The sequence below is a fragment of the Chlorocebus sabaeus genome, chromosome 1, assembly GCF_047675955.1.
Source record: "Chlorocebus sabaeus isolate Y175 chromosome 1, mChlSab1.0.hap1, whole genome shotgun sequence".
Lineage (NCBI taxonomy): Eukaryota > Metazoa > Chordata > Mammalia > Primates > Cercopithecidae > Chlorocebus > Chlorocebus sabaeus.
This window is the reverse complement of record NC_132904.1, coordinates 4,268,757-4,290,992: the sequence shown is the minus strand read 5'-3', so window position 1 is coordinate 4,290,992 and position 22,236 is coordinate 4,268,757. Positions and strand designations below refer to the sequence as shown.

The 22,236-nt window shown below is 45.3% G+C and overlaps 1 protein-coding gene and 1 pseudogene across 11 annotated transcripts in view; one reads left to right on the top strand and one right to left on the bottom strand.

Annotated features, from left to right (window-relative positions):
* PPFIA1 (PTPRF interacting protein alpha 1) overlaps positions 1 to 22,236 on the top strand; it is a 117,608-nt gene that overhangs the window by 3,933 nt on the left and 91,439 nt on the right. The gene's annotated exons all lie outside the window — the stretch shown is intronic.
* On the bottom strand, positions 2,631 to 5,952 carry LOC140709721 (histone H2A.Z pseudogene; annotated as a pseudogene).

The following is a 22,236-nucleotide window of genomic DNA, read 5'->3' as shown; positions in this document are numbered from 1 at the left end:
AGTTGACCCTGCATAATTTCTTAAAAAAACCATTCTTTCCCCAGTGTACTACATGCAGTGTCATCTGTGTCATCTCAGTCCAGTGACTGTAAGTGTGTGGGTCTGTTTCTGGACTCTCTTCTGCTCCTTTGATCTTTTTGTCGTCTTTGCATAAATAGCACAATGTCTAAATTACCGTAGATATAGTCTGTCTTGAGATCTGGTAATTTAAGAAAAAGGTTCTCACTCCGTTGCCCAGACTAGTGTCAAACTCCTGGTCTCCAGCAATCCTCTCTCCTTGGTCTCCCAAAGTGCTGGGATTTCCATTGTGAGCCACCACACCTGGCCCTGTAGATGTTCTTTATCCAGATGTAAAAATTCTTCTCTTCTTAGTTTGCCAAGAGTTTTTTAAATACCGTGAGCAGATGTTACATTTCTTAACATGGATTTTTTGCATCTTTTGAGACAGTCATGTGATTTTTCTGTTATGTGGGAATTTAACTGTTTTTATTTGTTTGTTTATTTTTGAGGTGGGGTCTTGCTCCATTACCCAGCCCGGAGTGCAGTGGCGCCATCATAGCTCTCTGTAGCCTTGAACTCCTGGGCTAAAGTGATCTTCCCACTCAGCCTCTCAGGTAGTTGGAATTATAGATGCACGTCACTGCGCCTTGCTTTTTTTTTTTTTTTTTTTTTAATTGCTTATTGTTTGTAGCCTGGGGAAACAACCTCAGGAACTCCTGAGAAAGAGCACCTCCCTTTTAAAAAAGATTTACAGTTGTAGAATAATTCCAACCTGATCTTGATGTATTTTCCTTTTACTGGATTATATTTGGTAATATTTTGTTTAGGATTATTACATTTATATTCACAAGAAAGATTGACTTGTAATTTTACTTTCCTTCAATGCCCTTGTTGGGATTTGGTATTGAGGTTATGCTGGTTTCATAAAACAAGGTGGAATATATTCCTTCTTTTTCTACTCCCTAGAAGAGTTCCTTCGAAATTTGTGTTATCTTCCTTAAATGTTTGAAAACATTCTTTGGCAAAACCAGCTCCTGTAGGATTTTTAGAATTAATTTTATAGGTAGATGTAGGATTTTGAATATTTCTTCATGTGTCTATTTAGATAAAGCATTTTTCCCTGCTAGGGATTTGTTCAGGCCACCCAGACTTTCCAATTTGTAAGTTTAAAGTGGTTTACAGTACTTATTATCTGCAAGATCTGTAGTGATGTCCCCTTTTAATAATTTTTGATATTGGTAATTCGTATATTGTCTCTTAATCGGTCTTGAGGGTTTGTCAGTTTTGTAAGTTCTTTCAAGGGACCAACTGTTAGCTTTACTTTTTTTCTACTTACATTTGTTTCTATTGCATTAATTTCTACTTTTTTTTAAGCTTTGTTTTTTGTTTGAGATTTTTTATATATATATATGTATATGTATATGTCTTTTTTTTTTTGAGGCAGAGTCTCATTGTGTCTCCCAGGCTAGAGTGCAGTGGCATGATCTCAGCTCGCTGCAACCTCTGCCTCCAGGTTTCAAGCAGTTCTCCTGCCTCAGCGCCCCCCCTCCTCCCCCCCCCCCCCCCCCCCCCCCCCCGGTAGCTGAGATTACAGGCGCGCGCCACCACGCCCAGCTAATTTTTGTATTTTTAATAGAGATGGGGTTTTGCCATGTTGGCCAGGCTGGTCTCGAACTCCTGGCCGCAAGTGATCCACCCGCTTTGGCCTGCCAAAGTGCTGGGATTACAGATGTGAGCCGTTGCACCTGGCCTTTTCTAGTTTCTTGAATAGATACTTGTTTTAACTTTTTTCTTTCTAATATATGTTTTTAAGCCTATACATTTCTCTCTAAACACACTTTTAGATGCATGTCACAAGTTTTGATATGTCAAATTTTCATTATCTTTTATGTAAAAATAATGTTGTAATTTTCACTGCGGTGTTGTTTGTTGTTCATACAATTTTTAGAAGTGTATTTCTCAACTTCACTGTTTGTGGGGATTTTCTAGATACCTTTTTGTCGATTTCTAGCTTAATTATTTTAAGATCCCTAAATATATTCTGCATTATTTAAATCCTTTGAAATGTGTTGAACTTTCCTAATAGCCCAGCATATACTCAGTTTTGTTAAATGTTTCCCAGACACTTGAAAGTCATATATATTGATAGGAATGTAGTGTTCTGTGTACATCAGTTATATCAATTGTTTGAGTCATGTAATTCAAATTCTAGTAGCCACATGCACAGATACAGTACACATTTTCAATTTAAGCCTGATTTATTACTTTTACTGCTTCCCAGACACTGCTGTTTCCTTAGATACTTGAGCTGGATTTAACTCCCTCCTACCTTTTGTGTCATTGTTTTATATATTTCAGTTTAATTTAATTTATATTTATTTTTAAAAATAGAGACAGTATCTTGCTCTCCTGCCCCAGCTGGTCTTCAGCTCCTGGCCTCAGGTGATCCTCTGCTGTTAGCCTCCCAAAACAGTGGGATCCAGGTGTGAGCCACTACACACTTTTAGCTGCGTCTTACAAGTTTATGTATTTTAGTTTTAGATATACTTTTCGCAGTATCATAATTGTTTTGTACAGTTAATGTTTATTTAGATTTATCCTCATAGTTACCATTTTTTTTTTGCTCTTCATTCTTTATTGTTGTTTCATGTTTCTGCGGGGGATTGCAGTTGTTTGTTTTTTTTTTTTCTTTTTTTCTTTCTTGAGACAGAGTCTCACTCTGTCACCTAGGCTGGAGTGCAGTAGCACAATCTCGGCTCACTGCAACCTCCATCTCCCGTGTTTGAGCGATTTTCTTGCCTCAACCTTCTGAGTAGCTGGAACTACAAGCGTGTGCCACCACATCCGGCTAATTATTGTATTTTTAGTAGAGACTGGGTTTCACCATGTTGGCCAGGCTGGTCTCAAGCTCCTGACCTCAAGTAATCTGCCTGCCTCAGCCTCCAAAGTGCTGGGAGTACAGATGTGAGCCCCTGCACCCAGCCTATATTTCTTTTCCCTGAAGAACTTTCTAAGGCATTTCTTTTAGTTCATATCTGTGGATAATGAATTGTCATTTTTGTTTGCCTGAAAATTTTCTATTTTACCTTTAGTTTTTTGTTTCTTCTTTTTTTTTTAAGATGGAGTCTTGCTCCATCGCCTGTCTGTAATGCAGTGGCACGATCTTGGCCCACTGCAGCCTCTGCCCCCGGGGTTCAAGCAATTCTTCTGCCTCAGCCTCCCGAGTAGCTGGGTCTACAGGCACGTGCCACCACGCCCAGCTAATTTTTGTATTTTTAGTAGAGACGGAGTTTCACCATGTTGGCCAGGATGGTCTCGATCTCTTGACCTTGTGATCTGCCCTCCTCAGCCTCCCAAAGTGCTGGGATTACAGGCATGAGCCACCACTCCTGGCCTTTTTTTTTTTTTTTAAATAGAGGCGATGTTTCACCATGTTGCCCAGGCTGGGGTCAAACTCCTTGGTTCAAGCAGCTGCCTGCCTCAGCCTCCTAAAGTGCTGGGATTACCGGTGTGAGCCACCGTGCCCAACTTGCCTTCACTTTTGAAGAATGATTTTGCTGGGTATAGAATTATGGGTTCATGGTCATTTCCTTGCACCATTTTGTAGCAGCGAATTCATTGTTTTTTAGCTGGCTTCCTTTTTCTTGACAAGTCAGCTTTTGGTGTTATTGTTGTTCCATTTGAAGTAATACTTTTTTTTTTTTTTCCCTTCTGGTTGCTTTTATTTTTATTTTTTGGAGAGGATATGACTTTTCTGAGTTTATCCACCAGAGTGGAAATAATGTCTGTGCAAAACCAAATGTTTGTTACTATAACTCTCCATCACAATTAAAATCCAAACAGTTTTTTGAAAACAGTCAACTCAATCAAAACCCACTACTTCAGAATCAATAGCTTCTTTGAAGCCACGGTAACAAATATGGTTAAGACTTGAATGTAGAAATTTGTTGGTTGGAAAGCTAATTAAACTTCCTACTTGCTCAAGTAGAATTACAGAAAGGCAGAATTGTGTTTTTCACAGAGATACAGTTCACTGGAATCAGCAACACTGGACAGCTGGTAGAGTGTTTAGGGTCCTGAGATAATAAGAAATCCAGGCAGCCTTTAGACAGTCTACTGCTGTCCTTTCTTCCCAATTAGATATTTGTGGGTGTGTGGAGTGACACCTTTACCAGCAATTGTAGACTTGATGAGAGACTGCAATTCTTCATCTCCACGAATGGCAAGTTGCAAGTAATGAGGGATAATATACTGTACTGTGAAGTCTTTTGATGTGTTTCTTGCCAGTTCAAGTACCTCTGCAGTGAGGTACTCCAGGATGGCTGTGCTATTCACAGCGGCAGTTGCGCCCACATGTCCAGGACTGATTGTCCTAGATTTCAGGTGTCAGTGAATACAGCCCACCAGGAACTGCAAATTGGCTCTCTGTGAGTGGGAAGCTGCCTTTGTTGGCCTTTCTGGAGTCCTTCCCAGCCTTACTGCCAGCCATTTTCAATTCTGCTGAAGCTCAAACAGACAAGGCAGTGAAGGGACTAATCAGACACACAGCAAGATCTCACCAGCTACTCTTTCCTTCCACCAGGATTTGAAGCTGCCTCTGGTGGCTTGTAAGATTTTCTTTGCTTTAGGCATTAGCAAAACTTGATATTTGTTGTATTGGTGGCCTGTTCCTAATCAATTTTGGAAGTTTTGGCTCTTCTCTGTATAAATATTCCTATTTTTCACTCATCTTCACTCTGAGGGCCTCCATTTTTGTGTGCATTAGGCTTTTCTTTTTTTTGAGGTGGAGTTTCGCTCTTGTTGCCCAAGCTGGAGTGCAATGGCGCGATATACATTAGGCTTTTATCATGTCCTACATGTCTCTTTTGCTCCTTTCTGTATTTTCTAGACCTTTTCTGTGTATGTGTCTAGATGTGTGTGTATGTGTCTAGATGTGTGTGTGTGTGTGTGTCTGTGTGTGTGTATATATATGTGCGTGTGTATATATATATTTATTTATTTATTTTTTAGAGACTGGGTCTCTCTCTTGCCCAGGCTGGTCTTGAACTCTTGGGCTCAGGCAATCTTCCTGCCTTGGCCTCCTAAACTGAGGGGATTACAGACGTGAGCCACTATGTCCGGCCTGTGTGGCGGGGGTGTGTGTGTGTATATGTATATATGTATATATATATTTTTGGGATAGGGTCTCACTCTGTTGCCCAGGCTGGAGTGTAGTGGTGCAATCTCAGCTCACTGCAGCCTCTGCCTTCTGGGCTTAAGCAGTCCTCCCACTTCAGCTCCTGAGTAGCAGGGACTACAGGTGCACACCACCACACCTGGCTAATTTCTGTATTTTCAGTGGAGATGAGGTTTTGCCATGTTGCACAGACTGGTCTCAAACTCCTGGGCTTAAGCGATCCACTCGCCTCTCCTAGTGTGTTGGCATTACAGGCATGAGGCAGCGTGTGTGTGTGTGTGTATTTAAGAGACAGGTGGCTGGATGCGGTGGCTCACGCCTGTAATCCCAGCACTTTGGGAGGCCAAAGTGGGTGGAGCACCTGAAGTCAGGAGTTCGAGACCAGCCTGGCCAACATGGTGAAACCCCGTCTCTACTAAAAATACAAAAAATAGCCAGGTGTGGCTGGTGCCTGTAATCCCAACTACTCGGGAGGCTGAGGCAGGGGACTTGCTTGAACCTGGGAGGCGGAGGTTTCAGTGAGCCAAGATCATGCCATTGCACTGCAGCCTGGGTGGCAAGAGCGAAACTCCATCTTGGAAAAAAAAAAAAAGAGACAGGTACTCTGTTGTTGCTGAGGCTGGAGTGCAGTGGTGCGCATGATCACTGTTCACTGCAGCCTCAAACTCCAGGGCTCATGCAATCCTTTTGCCTTAGCCTTTTGAGTAGCTGGGACTATAGGCGTGTGCCACCATGCCCAGCTAATTTTTAAATTTTTTGTAGAGGCGGGGTCTTGCTATTTTGCCCAGGCTGGTCTTAAACTCCTGACCTCAAGTGATCCTCCCACCTCTACATGTCAAAGCACTGGGATGACAGGTGTGAGCTATTGTGCCCAAACTCTCAAGTCCAGGTATTTTTACTGACCCATCTTCCACCTCACTCACCCTCTCTTCGTTTAGTGTCCATCACTGTTTAGCCCATAGATTGAGTTCTTAATTTCAGTTATAATTTTCAGTTCTAGAGTCTGCATCATTTCTTTTACTATTCTAGTTCTCTAGTGAAATGCTTTCCTTTTGTCAAGTATATTTTTGACTAGCTGACGTTTGCATCGGGTAACTTATTATATAGGTCACCTCTGGATCCATTTCTGTTTTTCTTTTTTCTCTTGGTTCATTTGTTGATAGGCCTGTTTTTGTTTTTTTTAATTGAGTCAGACATTATGTATGAAAAACTGTAGAAGCGCTGGGTGATGCCCTCTTCCTTCAGAAAGTTTCCCTGTGTCATCTGGCACATGCCTAGAGTAGGGACAGATCATCTCAGCTCAGGGCCTGGGTGACCAGAGGCTGGGATTCAGTCAGTAAGCCTCAGTTGGAGCTGCCTTCCCCCAAACCCCTGCTCCCGATGTAACCATCCGGGGGTTCCATCTGAAACCCTGGAGTGTTTCCCAGGGCCCCTCTTTCTTGGCGTGTCCTGGAGCCCAAGTTTTGTCTCCCTAACACCATGAGACTACTGAAAGCCCAGCTTCTCAGCCAGGTTTGCAGAGTGTTGGGCTCATTTCCTGTGTCTCCCTTTTCTCTGGGATCTTGGCCCCTTAAGTCCTGGCTGACTGTCAGGCCTGTACTTCTTTTTGTCTTCTCAGACCCTTGGGGCTTTCTAGAGCTCTTTAGCCGCTACTTTCTGCTGAGTTTTCTTCCCAGTTTATCAGTGTACTGCCCCCAAATCCTTCCAATTTGTCAAATGCATTGACAGAAAGAGTGGGGGCTCCGAATAGTGGACTCACCTCAGTGGGCCTCTCTTTTTTTTGGAATATTGGTCCCTTCAGTTGTGGCTGCCTTGGCATCTCTTTGATGCCTGCAGACTTTTCAGTCATACTCTCCTTTTCCAGTTCTTGGTGGGTTGCCGTGCTACAGGCCACCCTGCATATCACTGAAAGTGCAGTCAAAGCGGGCGTGCTCGCTCTGTCTGCGGCATGTGCGGAGGCTGTAGACATTGGTTATCGTTACCTGATAGGGAGCATACAGAACCCCCTCACCTTGCTTAGTCTGCCTTGTCCAGTTTCTTTCTTTTTTTTTTTTTTTTCCAGTCTGCTTCTCATGACATTGTCCAGTTTCTAATCAGAATCCCCCATTTGCCCCTACCCAGTCAATTAACCACTTAAAGACAGTAGAGCAAGTGGCCTGCCCAGCGGGAGACACAGCCCTTGGCCTCCAGTTCCCGTCTTGGCCACTGTGTGGGCTCTTCCACCCTGCTCTAGTCTCTACTCTTCCCTTTGCCCTGTGCCAGACCAAGGGAGGGTTTGTGATGACATATGTGGCAGTGGCAAAGGAGGAGGCTAGGGAGGTAGGAGAGGTTGTGTGCGTGGTGTTTAGTCTTATTTTGGAGATGGGGTCTTGCTATGTTGCCCAGGCTGGTCTCGAACTCCAGGGCTCAAGCAATCCTTCTGACTTGGCTTCCTGAGTAGCTATCACTACAGGCATGAACCACTGTGCCCAGCTACCTAATGTTTATTCTGTGACTTGATCACATGTGTGTTTTCTTTTCAGTGCTGCTTTTTTTTTTTTTTGAAACGGAGTCTTGCTCTGTTGCCCAGGCTGGAGTACAGTGGCGTGATCTCGGCTCACTGCAAGCTCTGCCTCCTGGGTTCACGCCACTCTCCTCAGCCTCCCCAGTAGCTGGGACTACAGGCGCCTGCCACTACACCCAGCTAATTTTTGTTTTGTATTTTTAGTAGAGTCGGGGTTTCACCATGTTAGCCAGGATGGTCTCGATCTTCTGACCTCATGATCCGCTGGCCTTGGCCTCCCAAAGTGCTGGGATTACAGGCGTGAGCCACCACACCCAGCCTTTTTGTTTTTTTTTTTTAGAAGGAGTTTTGCTGTTGTCGCCCAGGCTGGAGTGCAGTGGCGTTTAGTGCAATGGCTGTAGTGCAAAGACAGCCCGTTTAGGAGGTGATCTCAGCTCACTGCAACCTCCGCCTCCCAGGTTCAAGCGATTCTCCTGCCTCAGCCTCCTGAGTAGCTGGGACTATAGGTGTGCATCACCATGCCCAGCTGGTTTTTGTATTTTTAGTAAGAAACGGGGTTTCACCATGTTGGTCAGGCTGGTCTCGAACTTCTGACCTCAGGTGATCTGCCCGCCTTGGCCTCCCACAGAGCTGGGATTACAGACATGAGCCATCATGCCTTACCAACCAACTGAGTGCTTTTTTTTTTTTTTTTTTTAAACAAATACTGCCTGTGGGCTTCTCTCATTTCATTTTAAAGTTTAAGCTGCATTTTCAAATTGAGATTTTATTTTAAACTTGAGTACAGTGATTTTTATAGTCTTTTTGAAAGCAACAAATGAGATTTTTAGAAGACCTCTCGCTTGAAGAACTCTAATGTATGAAACCTAGAAAAGAGACTGTTCACCTTTCATTGCAGGTGAGGTCCCAAATTTTGCCAGTCTGTCTCCCAGTCTGCTAATCCCTGAGGCAGGGAGTACAAAACTCAGAAGACTCTAACAAATGAGATCTTCAAATCAAATCCAAACTTAGTGAAAAAGAAGTCTACCTGTGTCAGGGGTGTTCCCTGTCAAAGTGATGGGTGAGCTTCTGCTGGTTGCAGTGGAAAGTGTGCTGGTTGGATTGGGAAGGCAAGAGGGTGCAAGACAGCCCGTTTAGGAGGCAGTTCCTGCATTGTGGGCATGAAGTGTTACAGCCCAAACTAGGATGCTAGAATTCAAGGGCAGAGGGCAGTAGAAAAGAACAACCTGGCAGAACTGTGTGGGACTAGAGGATGAGAGCCGAGTGGCAGATGCCATGGTCAGGCTTGCTGGGAGACGGGGATGGGGGAGGGTAAAGAGGAGACGCTGGTGTTTGGCAGTGTTGAGAGGTATTTGTGGTTGTCACAACTAGGGGCAGGGTTGCTCCTAAACATTCTGCGGTGGAGCCCCCTCAACAAAGAATTATCTGGCCCCAAATGTTGGAAGTGTCCAGGTTTAGGTATAAAGAATCAGAAGCTTTTCTCAAGTATTGCTATTAGGTTGGTGCAATAGTGTTTGCGTTTTTGCTTTATTTTTAAAGGCAAAAACCGCAATTATTTTTCCTTCAACCTAATATGATGCAAAGTTGGCTACAACTGTAATTTGTTAAGTGCTGCAAAGTACTTGCTAAGCTTAACTTAGTGAACAAGTTAGGAAGAATTGGAATTAGGTAAAACTAGCTAAATGACTCTTCCCCGAGGATAAATACTAATGACTACCCCTTCAGATGGTGCCCCTCATGTGCTTTACTGACTGCTTTCTTAGTAGTAGTTGGTAAAACACCTCTTAAAATATCATACTTGCTTTCATCATCTTTCGTTTATGAAATCGTTGAATATATCCTTTCAGAATAATATTTGGCCATTTACATCTCTCTTTTGCACACACTGAACTTGCCATCTTGTCTTCCTGTTTCTACACCTTTAATTGTCAGCAAGGAGACAGAGTCCTCCCTCCTATTTTGTTGAGTCCTGTGTGAATATTACCGTTCTAGGCTCCTGCAGACACTGGTAGAGACAGACAGGGTCTCCGCCAGAAGGCTTTCACAGTACATCCATGTTCAAAGCAGGTGCAGGTTGTGAGACACATCCAGATAGAATGAAGGGGTTCACAAGAAATCCATTATCTCGGTTGAGTAGGGTGGACTGCCAAGCACACTGTGGTCCAGGAAGGTGAGGCTTTCGAGGGGATTGGCTTGGAGCTGAGAGATGAAGGCTAAGAGGAACCAGGTATGAGAGCTTTCTTGGCAGTGGGGCTACTTGAGCAAAATCCAGAGCAAGGGAGAGCTTAGCATTTAGCTGAGTCAAAGCTGGGGTCTGTGGCCATGGTTACTCAGCCTGGAGGGAAGAGTGAACAAGGTAAGGTTGGCTAGGTAGGTTGACATGGGATCAGACAGAGGCAAAGATTTGCTTGTTTCTGTTTTGTTTAAGTACCTTAGGGCTTCAGTACTTTGTGTGCATCGTGGCCTCAGGGGAGGGAATGATGTGATTTGGCTGCATTGTTATTTATTTATTTTTATTTATGTATTTATTTAAGATGGAGTCTCACACTGTTGCCCAGGCTGTAGTGCAGTGGCACGATCTCGGCTCACTGCAACCTCCGCCTCATGGGTTCAAGCGATTCTCCTGCCTCAGCCTCCCAAGTAACTGGGATTACAGGCGCCCGCCACCATGCCCAGCTAATTTTTAGTAGAGAAGGGAGTTTCACCATGTTGCCCAGGCTGGTCTTGAACTCCTGACCTCAGGTGATCCTCCTGCCTCGGCCTCCCAAGTTTTTAAAAGATCATTCTATGTGGATAATGAGCTGGGGATGGAGGGAAGAATGGACCTAGGGTGGAAACCACTGGTTAGAGTAGAGCCACCTCGAGTGCATGGGTTTGGGCTACAAAGTTAGCAAAAATTAAAAACTCTTGCTGGGTGCGGTGGCTCATGCCTGTAATAGGAGGCTGAGATGGGCGGATCACCTTGAGGTCAGGAGTTCGAGACCAGCTTGGCCAACATGGTGAAACCCTGTCTCTACTAAAAATACAAACATTGGCTGGGTGTGGTGGTGGGCGCCTGTAGTCCCAGCTACTCAGGAGGCTGAGGCAGGAGAGTCGCTTGAACCCGGGAGGCGGAGGTTGCAGTGAGCTGTGATCGCACCACTACACTCCAGCCTGGGGGACACAGTGAGACTCCATCTCAAAAAAAACCCCAAAAACCCCTTAACATCACCCATCCCATAAAGCACAGAACAATGTATACTTTTTAATTATCATACACATAAATACATACTGTTTTAATGCAGTATACATAATGTTTATGTATGTAATGTATACATTTATGTATTTTCAGGTATTTTGAGTGTCTGTATGTGCCATGCACTGTTGTAGGTGCTGAATATTCCATAGGTAAAAAGGGTTATTTAGCCCACATTTCTTTTCGTTGTATGAAGAGAAATGGAAAAAACCAGACTTACGTAGTTCAGTTTGAACAAGTTAAATGCATGGATGATGTAATGTGGGAGCACTTTCCGCTTTTCATTTAGGTTTGTGTAGACGGAACTCAGGGAGGTGGTTTTCCTTGGGAGTTTCACTGCCCACTGTACTCCTCCACTCTCAACACCTGTGCCTCGCAGATGGGTTACCTGACTGTCACGCTGTGTACTTTCCTTTGGGTAGGCTTTGGGCTCCTTAAATTCAACATTGACTCAGACTATCTTTCCCCCACATGGGTCCCCCTCCTGTGAATGGCAGTTTTCTACGTAGTCAGGTGGCTATGTCTCTTTTCTTCTGAGATGGAGTCTCGCCCTGTTGCCCAGGCTGGAGTACAGTGGCGCAATCTCAGCTCAGTGCAACCTCTGCCTCCTGCGTTCAAGCAATTTTCTTCCCTCAGCCTCCCAAATAGCTGGGACCGCAGGCACATGCCACCGTGCCCAGCTAATTTTTGTATTTTTGTAGAGACGGCTTCACCGTGTTGGCCAGGCTGGTCTTGAACTCCTGACCTCTGGTGATCTGCCCGCCTTGGCCTCCCAAAGTGCTGGGATTACAGGCGTGAGCCACTGCTCCCGGCCCTATGTCTCTTTTGTGTGCTAACCTTATCCTTCTAGTCTCTGGGACCTGTGGGATGGACCTTTCCATCTCTTGGAGGTTACCCCTGAGGCCCACCGACTCTCAGACCTGAACCCTTTGTCTGCACTGGGTTGACTCCCATGGCCCCTGGCTGTTGTGGAGCTTCTTTCCAGTATCTTATCCCTCATTGCAGCAAGATCTTTCTTTTTTTCTTTTTGAGACAGGATCTCACTTTGTCACCCAGGCGGAGTGCAGTGGTGTGATCGGGCTCAAGCAATGCTCCTACCTCAGCCTTGTAAGAAGCTGGGACTACAGTTGTGCGCCATTACGGCTGGCTAATTTGTGTGTGTGTGTGTGTGTGTGTGTGTGTGTGTGTATACACATATATATATACATACACACACACAGATACGTATATGTCATTATTATTTTGTAGAGGAGTGGGGTCTTGCTTTGTTGCCTAGGCTGGTCTCGAACTCTTGAGCTCAAGTGATTGGCCCACCTCAGCCTCCCAGAGTGCTGGGATTACAGGCATGAGCCACCACACCGGGCCAGTATCTTTCTAAAACACATCTCTCTTTCCTTTGCTCAGAACACTTCAACTCTCCATCGCCCCTTGGGCTGAAGACTCCTGTGTCATCACATCCTGGCCCAGCCCCTCCCTGCTCTCCCAGTCGTGGGTAGTTCCTCACATGCAAACTCCTTGTTTTTGTACAACTTTGTAAATAAGCCGTTCTCTGAGATTAGGCCTTTTGTATCTTCTACTTGCCAACTTCATTCTAGCTACAACAAGTAGTTTGGTACGGCTCTTTCAGCAATCTGGTTTTGCCTTGTGTATACTGATCCTCAAAAATGCCCATATTCTGATGCAGTGGTTTGACTTCAGCTAAGTTTTTTGGTTTTTTTGTTTGTTTGTTTGTTTGTTTGTTTGTTTTTAGTAGATACAGGAGTCTTTATGTTGCCCAGGCTGGTCTCGAACTCCTGGTCTCAAGCAGTCCTCCTGCCTTAGCCTCCCAAAGTGTTGAAATTACAGTCATCAGCCACTACACCTGGCCCTTTTTTTGTTGTTTTTTTAAAACATTTGGTTTTAGAGACGGGGTCTCTGTTTCCTAGGCTGGAGTACAGTGACAGAGTCACAGCTCACTGTATCCTCAACCTCCCTAGCTCAGGCAATCCTCCCACTTCAGCCTGTTGAGTAGCTGGAACCACATGCATGTGCCACCACACCTTGCTAATTTTTTGTTTTATTTTTGAAAGATGAGGTCTCCCTGTGTGCCCCAGGTTGGTCTTGAACTCCTGGGCTCAAGTGGTCCTCCCACTTGGCCTCCCAAAGTGCTGGGATTACATAATGATGTTGACCCTAACAACTTGTATAGTTAGATTTTTAAATTCAGACATTTAAAGTCTAAGTGTGTGTAGGTCCCATTGCACTGGGGCTCAACATCTCTCACTTGCCCTCCAGTCATGCCCCATCTCACCTCTGCTTTTTTTTTGGAGTCTTGCTCTGTCTCCCAGGCTGGAGTGCAGTGGCACAATCTGGCTCACTGCAGCCTCTGCCAACTGGCTTCAAGCAATTCTCTGCCTCAGCCTCCCAAGTAACTAGGATTACAGGCGCTGCCACCACGCCCGGCTAATTTTTGCATTTTTAGTAGGGATAGGGTTTCACCATCTTGGCCAGTCTGGTCTTGAACTCCTGACCTTGTGATCCGCCCGCCTCGGCCTCCCAAAGTGCTGGGATTACAGACATGAGCCACCGCGCCCAGCCTCCCCTCTGCTTTTTGTATCCCTTCGAGGCTCACAGTTCCCAGAGGTCTCCTTCTTGGTGGTAGAAAGTGGGGCCACTGCCTGAGGTGTGATTGCAGACCGCTCCTTTGACTCTCTCTCTGCAATTACTTGTTCCCGGGAGACTTTCAGCCTCATGGTTTTACTGTCCATTGGTGTTCCCTGCTCGTATCACTTCTTACCTGGAAGTTGCAAAGAGGTGATTTTTCCAGCTCTCCGTCTGTGTACAGTGATGAACAGATATTCCTGTACGAAGAAGAGCGTTCTCCTTTGTTCGCTTTCCAGCTCTCTCAGTCACTGAGTACACTGCGTATTAGAGTCAGGCATCGTCGTTACTCCTTGGATACTCATATTGTCCCTTTCAGATTGGCTCCTGTGTCTTTTTGCCAAGACCCCATTAGTTTTTGAGTGCTTCATTGCTTTCTGGCACAGAAATTTGTCCCAGGCCTGCTTTGTACTTTTCCTGCCTCAGATCTGAAATCATTCCTCTCAGGAGGCCTGGTTCCCTTTAGTTGGAAGTGGCGGTTAGAAATCAGCATTTGGGGCTAGGTGTACCCGTTTTCACGGGGATAGCATCTTTTTTTTTTTTTTTTTTTTTTTTTTGAGACGGAGTCTTGCTGTGTCGCCCAGACTGGGGTACAGTGGTGCCATCTCAGCTCACTGCAAGCTCCGCCTTCCGGATTCAAGTGATTCTCCTGCCTCACTCTCCTGAGTAGCTGAGATTACAGGCCAACACCACCATGCTTGGCTAATTTTTCTTTTTGTATTTTTAGTATTGACAGAGTTTCACCATGTTGGCTAGGCTGGTCTCAAACTCCTGACCTCAGAACTCCACCTGTCTTGGCCTCCCAAAGTGCTGGGATTACAGGTGTGAGCCCCTGTGCCCTGCTGAAGGTAGCATCTTTTATGTCTTTTCATTGGACCAGAGCTAGAAAAAAGTGTTCATTAAAAAAACTTCCAATTTCATATTGATTCTTCAAAATAAAATTTTTCCCCCTTTTTTTATATTTACACAGCTTAAACTGATGATTTTGATTTCTAATGATATTAACATTGTTTTCCTTATCTATGATATACATAAAATGGGTTCAACATTTTAATACATTGTTCTCATAATCAGCCCTTTGAGTGAAGTTTAGGATTCCTTAGCAATTCTTTTGGCTTTAGAAATAAATACATCTTAAGAATATATAGTTAGAATAATGGGTTTAAAACAATTTGTTGTAACATAACCAAAGTAATTACCAATTTGATAAACAGGTTCATTTGTTCCTATTTATTCTTAATTTCAGAGTTTGCATTTTATAAACTTCTTAAGTAGCTGGGACTACAGGCATGCGCCACCAGCATGCGCCTCCACGCCCCGCTTTTTAAGTGTTGGAATTACAGGCGTGACTCACTGCGCCCAGCCAAGTTTATTCTTTTTCAAACCAGGTGTGGTGGCACACGCCTGTAGTCCAAGCTATTTGAGAGGCTGAGGTAGGAGGATCGCTTGAGAACAGGAGTTTGAGGCCAGCCTGGTTAACATAGCAAGACCCTGTCTCTCAAAAACACATTTTTAAAAAAGTTTTTCAGCCAGGTGCAGTGGCTCACGCTTGTAATCCCAGGACTTTGGGAGGCCGAGTCAGGTGGATCACTTGAGCTCAGGTGTTCGAGAGCAGCCTGGGCAACATGGCGAAACCCCCTCTCTACAAAAAGTAAAAAAATTAGCCAGGCTTGGTGGTGCATGTCTGTAGTCCCAGCTACTCAGGAGGCTGAGGCACGAGAATCGCTTGAGCCTGGGAGATGGAGGTTGCAGTGATCCAAGACCATACCACTGCACTCCAGCCTGGGTGACAGAGCGAAACTTTGTGTAAAAAAAAAAGTTTATTGTTTTTCAAATACGCAAAACATGTACGTGGTTCAAAAGACCAGAACTGTGTAAAAATGTAAACTCAGAAGTCTTGCACCCAGCCCTGTGGCACCCACCGCCAATAGGTGGAGTGAGGACATGCTGGGTTTGCGTGGAGTAGTCCCAGTTTGTGTCTGTTATCCTGGAGCAATTAGTGATAGCACCTTCTTTCACTCTCAGGAATGAAGCATAGCTAAGGCTTTGTTGGCGCCTGCTCATGCTAATTTAGAGATGTGGACAAAATGTTTCCACTTTGTGGATTTTTTTCCCCTGTAGCTAAAAGTAAGGGCTTGGCCGAATCCTGCAGACTTGGATTGAGGTTCTCTTGGCAGGGGAGGTCTAACCATGGAGTTCATACTCTTTTCACAGAGTCTCATTCTTATTCGGAGGAGGAAATTTCATTTTACTCTGAAAATAAATTTGGGAGCTTGAAGCATATTGTACGTTTCCAAGTTTTTCTGCTTTGCAAAGGACTAATTATTCTTCCTGCCTATGTAGTTTTAAACCTTTGCCAGTACTAATATAAAAATTGATTTCAGGTAGTGACATGCTGAAGTTGTTGAATCATATAGAAAAATTAAAGTTCTACTTAAGATGAATCAGTATTTCTGAGCGATTGATCTCTTGAAATCTTTTTTTTTTTCTTGAGATAGTTTTACTCTTGTTGCCCAGGCTGGAAGGTAGTGGCATGATCTCGGCTCACTGCAACCTCTGCCTGCCAGGTTCAGGCGATTCTCCTGCCTCTGCCTCCCGAGTAGCTGGGATTACAGGCACGCGCCACCACGACCAGCTAATTTTGTATTTTTAGTAGAGATGGGGTTTCTCCATGTTGGTCAGGCTGGTCTTGAACTCCTGACCTCAGGTGATCTGCCCGCCTGGGCCTCCCAAAGTGCTGGGAGGATTACAGGCGTGAGCCACTGCGCCCGGCCGATCTCTTGAATTCTTAAGGTGCTGTGAAGACACTAGTGCAGTCTCTTCCACCTTAAAAATAATTTATGGGGGAAAACATGAATGACAGCCGAGGTCATAGTATCCTACGTACCCTAAAAGAGAAATGTGGCGGGATGAGATTATTTTGATTTGTCTGAGTATTAATTGGAATACTCTGATGTGGTATTTCTTTTCATACAAATTCAAATCTAAAGCACTTCACTTGTGATTACGTGTGAGATCCCACTGATGCAGGCAGGCTTAAAGAAATTCCAAGTAAAATTTTACTTAGCTGCCCCGTGGCTCAGCTCGTTTTCCTCCACCATAGACGCTGGGGCATTCCCATTGGCGGGTGATGCTTAGCCGACAGGAATTGTGCTCTTTGTGCTACCTGAAGGCACTTTACAAACAGTGATTCAGTGCATTTCCCTTCCTCTTTCTTTTTGTGACTGATGGAGATCTGTTGACTTAAATGAATAGTTTATTTATGTAATTATGTATTTTTGAGACAGGGTCTCACTCTGTCATCCAGGCTGGAGTGCAGTGGCATGGTCACAGCTCACCATGGCCTCCATCTCTCTGGCCTCAGGCGATCCTCCCACCTCAGCCTCCCCAGTAGCTGGAACCACAGGCATGTGCCACCACACCTGGCTAATTTATTTATTTATTTATTTAGAGACAGTCTCGCACTGTTGCCCAGGCTGGAGTGCAGTGGCATGATCTCAGGTTCAAGCAATTCTCCTGCCTCAGCCTCCCGAGTAGCTGGGACTACAGGCGCCCACCACCACGCCTGGCTAATTTTTTGTGTTTTTAGTAGAGACAGGGTTTCACTGTGTTAGCCAGGATGGTCTCGATCTCCTGACCTCATGATCCGCCCGCCTCCGCCTCCCAAAGTGCTAGGATTACAGGCGTGAGCCGCTGCGCCCGGCCAGTCGCCTGGCTAATTTTTGTATTTTTTTGTAGACAGAGGGTTTTCCCATGTTTCCCAGGCTGGTCTTGAACTCCTGGGCTCAAGTGACCCCCCTGCCTAGGCCTCCCATGTGCTGGGATCACTCATGTGAGCCACCATGCCCGGCTAGTGAATAGTTTAGAAGCAGGCCATGTGCATCCTTTCTGCTTGCCTCTGTAGGTAGATTCCACTCTGCCTCCCCTGTGTGGATTCCCGCGTTGGGGTGCGGGCTGGGAGGGTGGCAAGTAGGTTTGTATGGAGTGTGGGCTTGGAGCCAGCTGAACTCACACGTCCCCTTTCCCTTGTTACCTTTGTCACGTTCCCTTATCACTGAGCCTTCTGTTTTCTTACAATAAATTAGAGATAATAATCATTTGAGTAGTTTTTAGCAAGTAGGTATTGTCTACTGTGTGTAGGGTACCATCCAGGGGCTGGGTATATGGATGTTTGGGAGACAGAATGAGATAATAGTGAATGTTTATTGCCTCTAAGCCTCTTTATCGGAATGAGCCACTGAAGCCTCGTAACAGCACTATAAAGCAGAGCACTATTATATACCCCATTTTGTAGATGAAGAAATTGAGGCATAGAGATGTTTGGAAACTCGTTCGGGATCCCCTAGACATTACATGGTAGCGGCTGTATTTGAACCCAAGCATCTGACTCCAGAGTTCTTCAACTGCATGAAAAGATTGGGCACAACAGTATTCCTCGCACCCCTCTGTCCCTCTGTAGTATTACTGGAGTGCACACGCTTATGGTTCTTTAGCAGAGGGATTTGTCTCTCAGTCAGATCCCTTTCCACCCCTCTGTACCTGCTCCACCTTTGAGCAGCCGGGGCAGCTGCTTGGGCTTCCCTGCCCGGGATGGGTGCCTAGTCTGAGCAAAGTGCCTGCCCATGTGGCCTGCTGCCTGGTGCTATTCTGTCCCCAGTGTTGAGCATAGCCCCTGGCACACAGTAGACACACACACAGTGATGCGTCCTGGAATGATGAAATAATTTCCTAAACAGGATCTTTTAACAGTTACCTACCTGTTTTTCAGTGGCTCATCTAATTCTGTTCCTAGCTTTTCCACATGGTTAATCCAAGGCATTTAAAGTTTCAGTTTTTTTCCCCTTCTTCATTGCTTTTTCCAGAAACTTTTTCACAGTGCAGAACAAGGGGATTTAAGTGTGCTATATGTTGGCTTCATAGCAAGTGTGTGACGCTATTGTTTGGTTTCCCATCAATCAACTCTTGGCCCATCATAAAATTAAAATTTGCTAACCTGCAATTTCGTTGGTATTTTGATGATAACTTGAAACAAATCACTGGAACAGTAGAGAAGCAAATGAAACCAATGACTTGGGAACAGGACAGAGTCGTGGTGGCAAGGCCACTCCCCCTACCCCACTGCCTGTGGCACATAGGAGCTGCGGATTCACAGAGTGTGAGAGCAGGTGGCTCAGGAGCCAGCGGCATCTTCTGGTCTGCCATCACTTAATCTGCCGGAGCCTTGTGTTCCTTCTCTGTAGAATAAAGTAGGTGGACTGGGCCCTGTAGTTTAAAGCTTTCTGGAAGAAGCCAGGCTCCGAAGGGTCTTTTCCATAGGTAAAACTGTGCAGAGTGGCTCAGGGCAAAGTCAGCTGCCCTGGGGAGCCACTTGCTGAGACCCTCAGCCTCTGCTTTACCCTGCCCTTGAAGGGGTCTTAGGAAGACAGTTGGAAAGCCCTAGGACTAGTGATTTGATCCCTTTCAGCTCTCTGATTCTTGAAATATTCTGTACTTGCTGCACAGTTTTTTTTGTTTTTTTTTGACAGGGTCTTCCTGTGTCACCCAGGCTGGAGAATGCAGTGTGATCAAGGCTCACTGTAGCCTCAACTTCCTGGGCTCAAGCAATCCTCCCGTCTCAGCCTCTCGAGTAGCTGGGACCATCGGTGTGCTGTGCACCACCATGCCCAGCTGAGTTTTGTGTTTTTTGTAGACACAGGATTTTGCCATGTTTCCCAGACTGGTGTCAAACTCCTGGCCTCAAGCGATCCTTCTACCTTGGCCTCCCGAAGTGCTGGGATTACAGGTGTGAGCCACTACACGTGGCCTGCACAGTTCTTTTTTTGCAAATTGTAGATAAAGGTTAAACTTTGATTCCAGTATTCACCTGCAGAAGACATGAGTGAGTATTTGGAGATGGCGAGGCAATGAAAGTTGGTGAGGGTCAAGGGAGAGGAACACAGGGAAGGAAATCCAGTGTTCCTGCTAAAGGGATAAGTCCACATCCTTTAGACATGTGACAGAAAGCAGGATTTTGGTGCCTTTGAGTGGGATGTAACTTCTACCTTGAGTATCATGAGGCTTTGCAACAAAGGCAAAAAGTCAAAAGGGAAATGGTGAGAATTTTCTTCATCACATTTGTTTCTGTGTTTATGGAGAGTTGCTTGTTAGTGCGGTGTGATTTTGAGGTTGTGTGTAAGAGCATGGCCTCGGGGTCTGGACTGTTCCGTTAGCTCTCCGCTGCTCACTGTGAGATGTGCTTCACAGACTTGTGGTGAAGATAGTTAATTCCCATGAAGCTCTCAGAAGAGAGCCTGGTATTTAATAAGCATTCAATAAATGTTAGTCATTCTTCTAATAGTCATTATTGAATGGGCTAAAGAAGTTTGGTTTTAGTGAAGAATGCTTTTCCTTGTGATTCCCAAAATTAATTGTGGTCAATAGAAAACAAAACTAGAGAGGCTGGGCACGATGGCTCATGCCTGTAATCCCAGCACTTTGGGAGGCTGAGGTGGGAGGATCACTTGAGGTCAGGAGTTCGAGACCAGCCTGGGCAACATAGCAGGACCCCATTTCTACAAAAATTTAAAAAGATTTGTGTGTGGTGGTGGCATGCTTGTAGTCCCAGCTACTCAGGAGGCTGAGGCAAGAGGATCGCCTGAACCTAGCAGATTAAGGCTGCAGTGAGCCATGATCACACCACTAGTACTCCAGCCTGGGTAACAGAGCAAGACTTGTCTCTAAAATGAAAAAAAAAGAGAAAAATGAAAAAGAAGGTGTAAACCGTATGGAAACGTATGGTGTCCGCAGTAACGGCCTGTCCTCGCGCTCAGTGTGTCCGCAGTAACGGCCTCTCCTCGCGCTCAGTGTGTCCGCAGTAACGGCCTCTCCTCGCGCTCAGTGTGTCCGCAGTGGGTGTATTATCTGAAGGGTGCGTTCGTGCTTGAGAAGAATGGATGAAATTCAAAATATGAGTAACGGGTAAAATAAGCCTGCTAAGTCAAAGGGCCTGTTACGCACTACCTGTGTATACGAGTAACGGGTAAAATAAACCTGCTAAGTCAAAGGGCTTGTTATGCACTACCTGTGTGATCAGCACAGAACAATTATTGTAAGGATTCTGACTGGGTCACAGTGTCTCTGGGAAGGTGGAGAACCAGGCTTGGAGGACGCTGGTTAGCCAGGCCCCGCTAGCTGGGCCCTGTTTCCCCCTAATGTCTGTGCTCCGAGGTTGTCACCAGCAGATGCAGGAGGCTGGGAGAGCAAGTTTCTGCGCTTTCAGCCCCTCATCTGGTCCACTTGCTGTTCCTCAAGAGTGGACCGTTTCCCATCCATAGGAAGAGGCTCAGATGCTGGGTGGCCAGCCTGCCTGACAAATGGCAACAGCATAACTGAAACCCTTGACAGCTGGGCCTTAAGATCTGAAGAGAGCAGTTTCGCATTTGCTTACATGGCAGTGGTAATGCTCCTTCCCTCTGGAATGATCAGGAAAAAATGCCATGTGATTCTCTCCTCTCTGCTCTGACTTTCCTCTAGAAAGAAAAAAGAACACATATTGAATGAAACTCCAAATCAGGTGTTTGGATTTCCTTCCATCAACTTTTCTGTTGTGTCACTGCCCATGTTACTTTTATTCCTGTTCCTGATTATTCCATTTCAAGGAGAAAGGTTCATAAACAAGAAATATTGCCTTTTTGATGGTGTGTAGTGGGGTGTCTGGTTGTCAGCTGAGTGGTAGAAGGCTCATGCAGGAGGAAGTAGTGGGTGGGTAGAATAAAGGTTTTACATCGGAAAGCATCTGCATTCCAAGGTTGTTTTCTTGTGCAAACCATAGAAATACTTGTTCCTAAAACGGTTTAATGATGAATTAAGAGATTGCTTAAAAGCACATTCCTGTAGATAGGGTCTGGGTGCTTTTCACAAACCCATGAATGCCTGGCACTTTCTTTTTTATGTTCCCTAAACTATTTTTACTCTAAATGGTTGTTATTAAAAGGCCCAGGTGCTGCCAGGAAGTGACATTTTCTAGAGTGTACCTGATAGTGTTCATTCCAGAACCTGTTTATTAAAAGACTTCCAGGCTGATCTGTCCCACAGTGCTGGCCTGAGAACATCAGCTGCTGCTCAGAGGGCTTCCCTGGGCTCGGGGAAGAGCTTCCCTGCCTCCCCACCTCAGAGTGCTGGTTCTCCTGTGCTGTGACACACTGTGGGGATTGCTGTTACACATTCATCTTTACGATTCTCTTATAAGAAGTTTACAGTAATGCTGCATAGAGAGAGATGGACACTTCCCGTCACTTTTTAAACTGTCAGTAATTTAGAGGGCAAGTCTAGATACAGTTATTCTGTCTTCGTTTAACAATTTTACCATGTCTTTTTATTTCAAGGAACAGGTTCTGGGCTGGGCACAGTGGCTCACTCCTGTAATCCCAGCACTTTGGGAGGCTGAGGCAGGCGGATCACTTGAGCTCAGCAGTTTGACACGCCTGGGCAACATGGCAAAACCCCGTTTCTACAAAAACCACAAAAATTAGCCAGCCGTGATGGCGCACGTCTGTAGTTCCAGCTATTTGGGAGGCTGAGACGAGAGGATCACTTGAGCCTGGTAGGGTGAGGCTGCAATGAGCCGAGATTGCACCACTGCACTCTAGCCTGGGCAACAGAGTGAGTCTCTGTCTCAAAAAAAAGAAAGAAACAGGTTCTGGG